Genomic DNA, 6,000 nt, shown 5'->3' with positions numbered 1-6,000 from the left:
AGTTACTAGTGGCTTCAGATCGCCATGCATTGCTATAAATGATTGATGTATTTTTTGAGAGACTGTAATTTCTAGAAATTCTGCTCTATAAAGGAATAAGCTTTTAATATAAATTCTATAGAGAGAAGATCTCAGACTCTTTACAAACTTATTGTTCTGAAAGCAAAGAGTATGAGATCATGTGATTGAGCTGCTGTCTGTACATTTCAAAAATACCATAGTGTGTGTGTACCTTGATGCATCTGAGTTAGTACTGGAGATTAAACAAAAAGAGGTGTTAGAGAGGCCTCGGATCTGTTGTAATATTTGCTTCAGTCRTCTAATAGTTAGCTTGCTTAAGAAGCATGCTGAAGCCCATTTCATTAGCTTTGTTGAAAATATCTGGTGTAAATAGAGGCCAATATTTCTTGGCTTGCTATTTAGGAGAACTCATTTTCAGTGAGTACTGAATAGTTCTCAAATAAAGCATGACTAGATGGGTTCAGAGCAAGCAATCCAACCTGTTCTTTAAATACTTCAAGTAAATGGATTTCATCTCCTAAGAGCTAAGAAACTATTGCTTTCTAATTGGGAAATTCAAACAGCTTATTTATCTTTAACTTTAGACATCCAACTTTGAAGATCTGAGTCTTGCCTTCATCACTGAGTGAATGATTCTTGTTAACCACAGTTAACAGTGATTCAGTTTGTGGAGTTAGTGCTTCTATTGTGAGTATTGTCCTCTTATCAGTGAGATGCTCTTTGATCGCACACCTTTTGCCGTGTCAGACTTCCAAAGGTATGCTTGACTGTAGTGCTCTTTGAGGGCAAATGGCTAGAGAGAGAGAAGACAAGGGAAGTCTCAAACTGAGAGAGAAAACATTCCAGCAAGTAATGATTATTACCAAACTAATGGAGCTGTAGGTTTTGAATAACTTTGGGTTTAGAGCCAAATTGTAGAAAGTTACTATTTCTTCCATATTTTCATGGTCTCTACAGGCCTGTTTCCCTTTTACAGGAGAATGCTGGAAGAAATAGGGTACACTTTGGCTCCTAAAACTACTTTGATGTAAAGATGCACTGGCTCTCACCTGATCCTGTTTTTCAGCAGGAAGTTCCATGGAAACCTACCTGGTGTTAAGTTCTGTCTGTTTCCTTTCTTCCAGACACGATTGATTCATTTTCTGCAAACTAACATGTATTTATAGTTTGTAACTACACATTTTAAAATATGCATAGAGAATATTKTGTAAGTTGTTTGCTTGATGCAAATTGAAAGGAGTTTATAATGCAAAATGTTTTAGTGGTTAATCTAAATGTTGTCGTAAGCAAGAAGTGGTAATCTTTCTAATGTGAGTGAAGAACAAGCAGATGTAGAGTGACATTCAGTGCACACCCCTTGTGAGCTTCAGTGGACAGCTGCTTGACCAAATGAGGAATCTACATTCTTCTCAAGAGAAGGTGATGGAACAGCTGTTGGAGAAGCTGAGGCAGCTAGAAAAAAATAAATACAAATTTTTCTTTTTGTCAGCTAGTCTAACAGAAGGATAGAACTTAGTTTCACACTTTTATATAACATTTGGTTAAACTCTCCTTAACTATTTTAAGAAGCCATATCCATTAGTCTCTGTAAAGTAATGTCTTTAATACTGTCCTTATTAAGTAGCAGTTGCTGCCATTTAGTATCAAGTTGAGGAAGTTCCCTGTGAAGATTTTCATTTTCATGGAATGTGCCATACTTTATATTTTGGTTTGTCAGTATGGACACAATTGATTACCTGCTGGTGCTGCATTCCCTGATAAGGTAAGCAGTAGTGGACCAGGAGGAAAAGAACTGTAGACTAGCAGAAAGACAGACCATGCCTTACCCAAATCTTTCAGTTAAAACAAAACAAAACAAAAAAAACTTCAAATGAAAAATTTGGAGCACTACTGGAAATATTAGTGGCCAGAAGTTGATCTAAAACATTAATAGCACACCTTTTCAATTCAGGGATCAGTTGTGTTTTTAATCCCTCTTCCCCGTGCTGTAGTCTTGTCCTACCATACACCTCCAGGCCAGCTGGATGAGCCCAGCACTCTCATGACCTGCTGAGGGTTGGGCTGCATATAGCTGGGTGCCCATGTTCTTAATTCTTGCTTACTATTCCCAAGGTGAGCTCTGTGCACCTCCCGCGTTGACTGTCACCGTATCTGGCATTTGCACTGAGCAGAGTATGCAGTTTCTCCCGTAATCTTTCAGTCTTGGTCACTGTCTTTCACTCTGATCTCATGCTTTTTTCCTCACAACCTACTGTTAAACACACTGTTCCCTGGTAGAGCTGCTGTTTGACCACTTTTGTTCATGCCTATTTACTATGGCTGTGGTTTGACCACCACTGGTCTGCAAGTCACTCTTGCTAATGTGTTTCAGACAAATGTAAAAAATTACTTGAATAACAGCTAATTATTATTTTCCTCCTCACAATCAGATATTTGTGGATATGGAAGGCAGAGCTTCCCTCTTACTGGCGAATTGACTCTTTCCTATTTCAGAACTTGCCAGACCTTTTTCCTGTTTTCTCACAGCTAATAAGAAAATTTGGTCCAGTGTGGATAATGGACAAAAGTTGTTTGTCCAAATGAGATAGCAGAGAAGCCAAGGCGTTTAACTAACGGTTTCTAAATGTTGAGAATTGCAGGAAAATGGATTGGAGCTACCATTCAGCTGCTTAGACTGTTACTTACCTTTTCAAGAAAAATACTTCTAGAAAATTAGCATTAAACTTACTGAGCCTTTCAAAAGTAAAACTTGCTTGTTTTTCACAATGGCTTGCTAAATAACATATGTATTCCATACCTCATGTTAAAATATTGAATCATTGATCCATAGAGAACCAGTTGTTAATAATCTAACTGTTCAATTACTGTTTGCAAGTCTTCAGAATTAAAACAGAGGGGGGAAAAAGAGCTAAGTTTTGCTGTCTGTCTTGCACAAGATGTTGCATTAGACTGTTTCCATGCAGTACATTAACCTTACTATACATAGTTTTATAGTTCATGAAGCAAATAGTTCAGAGTGAATAATGCAAATATTAATGCAGACAGTTGGGCTTATTCATTAAAAAACAGTAGTTATCACATTGTTAGGCTTGCTGTGCAGCTCTCCTATTGCACTAAATACAGAGGCTTAGTACTTTAGAATTCCAATTTAGCTCCAGTTTCTTTGGAATTTCTAGATTAATTATATAGGAACTGGCATCTGTTGGTTTAAAACTGATGTATAGTAATTAAAATAATTTAAAAGATGCTTAATACTACTATTGTTTTGAGGGGAAAAAATTTTTAAAGTTAAAATGCATCTGGAAAAAACTCTCATTTCCTTTATTTCAAGTCATGAAAAACTGAAACAAACAAAATCCTTGCTCCCTGCTTAAGCAGAAGGGTGGGATGTGGAGAAATATCAGGTTCCTTAGGCCAAGCTAGGATGTTCTGAGTTCTTGTTTGGGACAGGGAAGAAGTGGTGCTGGTTTTTTTGTTTTGTTTTGTTTTGTTTTTGCCTGCTGCTTAGTCCTCTTACTGCTGTTCAGATCAAGTACCCCCAGCACCTGGCAGTCACTTAAGCACATGCTTAACTTGACTCATGAGTAGTTTTTGCTATATCAAGATCAGGATGCTCTCTACCTTGCAAGGTCAAGTCCTTGGTGAAGTGCACTGGGATTTTTATTGTTTTTTCTTGGTGCTGAATTGCAGTGATATGGGGACTAGCAATCCAGCAAATGTTATGTAGGCAAAATTTAAATTGATGGGCGTATTTGAGGGTTTTGCTTTAGATAAAAACTGTAGGTTCAGGCCATAAAATGTGGACAAACTCAGTTTTATAAAATGACTTGCAGTATGCGGGGGGACTTTATGCATTCATGGGAAAAATATTTTCTTTTCCACAGACCCAGTAATATAAGAATATTCAGTAAATTATAACTTTTACCCAAGCTTGAGTTAATATGAAATTTTCTTGAACCCTTTTCAGAAACTGCGTTTTATAAGAAAGTGCACAATACTTAAATTCAGCAAAAAATATCTTGGTTTACTAGGCAAAAGCTTTCAAACTCTGGTCTTTCCCACCTGCCTGGAAGAAAAGCACAAGAGTTCTTTGTGCAGGCAAGAGTAGATTGGTTTAACTGTCATGTGAGAGAGGAAGATAGTTGCTTCTGCTTTTTAGAGAACAAGTACAGACTGTGAAGCCTTTTCTGTTGTGTTACATTGTTCATGAATTCAAGTCCAAGGGCCTCTAAAAGACTTTTTTTATATCACTTGGGAAGTTAATCATGGTTATATGAACAAATGGAATACTGTGCCATTCTTTCACTGCTGGGATAGTGCTTTCTGTCTTTTATACAAAGTATTCATACAACTGAAATGGTTCATGTCATGGAATTAATTTTAATATAAAAATGAGACTAACTTTATTTTTGCGCCTATATTTTGGAGGTCTGTTCTGTACCTGCAGTTCTTATGAAGGCAAAGATCCTTTTGTCTTTGAACTGATTTTTTTGACTAAGAAAAAAGAAAAAGTAAAATCAGCCCTTTTTATAAGACTTCAGACAGTGCTGTTTTTATTTTATATTTTAAGGTTTTAGGCGTATTCTCAATTTGGTGTCTTCCTGCTGCTGAAATGTCTTCCACTTTATTAATTTTTATGTCTCTATTTCTAGAAAGCAATAGTACAAAATTAAAAATTATCATTTTTGTTCCATTTTTTGAATGTCATTAATATAACTTTTGAAAGTAAGCCAGCATTGCCATTTAAATAAGCATGGTTTTTTCAGAGGTTAAGTGGATAGTTCTTTTTATTTACAAACTTCTGAAAGTATTTAATCATTAGACACCATTCTGAGTGTCTAAAATCAAACTTGTTAACAATTTGTTAACGATACATTTAGATGTTGCTTGAAAGATGTTGCTTTGTTTAGTGTCCATCTGCTTATTACATTTCAGCACTGCACAGGAAAAGTTATTTCCTGGCTCAGAATACTTTGTTTCCTTTGTCTCTACAATGAGAGAAAAAAAATAACATGAATATGCTTTCTGACCAATGAAAACGTCTCATTCTTCTAATTAAAGAACTGTAATAAATAAACCTTATTAATACATTGCTGATGAAGATAGGTATTTTAATTTTAATATCTTTTTATTGCAGGGAATGTAATGCATATGTTAGAGGTAATGCCTGTCATGACCTAAATTATTATATGTCCTTATCTTTCACTCTGACTTATGATTTTATTTCTTTTAAAAATTAATTTAATTCTGAGAGTTGGCTTAATAAAGCTTACTACTTTTAAAAGACAAACTCCTAGAAGATGGCAGGGGATCATGTGCTGCCCTTTAAGAATGTGGTTTTCTTGGTGATTTAGCAGATAGCTCAACAGGATCAGGAAATCTTCCAGACTGTTCACGTTTGTTGTTCAATGTCTGAGAGTATTTTAGGGATTTTGTTGGTGGTGGTGCCTGTGATTACTTGCAGCTACTTTGCTGTAGGTCAAAAAAGTATGAGCCAGATTTATTACACTTTCATTTTACAGATATGAACTTGCTGTGAATTTTGCTATAGTTATATCTGACTAAAAGTGCATTTGAATCATCAGTTATTCAGAAAGCAACTTACAAGGACACTAGCCTTACTTTCATGACTTCTAGTTTAAACATACTGTGTAATAGTTTACAAGACTCCTTTTTTTTGAAGAGGAGTTCACATATGGGAAGAGGCACTACATAGCTGCATGCATGTGCATCCTATGAAGATGAAAACTTAGCATTAATTTATATGCATTATGTAAGTTGTTCTAAAATATGAGATTGCAAGTCTTGAATTGCCAGTAAATGTATGAATAATCACAACACTTCTGAAACATTTGGGGAATGATATATGGAGTAGTTTTTATGTTGGTTAAATATTTGCCAAGACCTTCCTTTTTATTGAGTGTCCAATATTCCAAGCAGTATGCACATTTTAAAGAAATATGCTTCTAAACAGGTATG

This window comes from Apteryx rowi, unplaced genomic scaffold (genome assembly GCF_003343035.1).
Source record: "Apteryx rowi isolate R43461 unplaced genomic scaffold, aptRow1 scaffold_393, whole genome shotgun sequence".
Classification (NCBI taxonomy): Eukaryota; Metazoa; Chordata; class Aves; order Apterygiformes; family Apterygidae; genus Apteryx; species Apteryx rowi.
Note: the sequence above shows the minus strand (reverse complement) of the source record.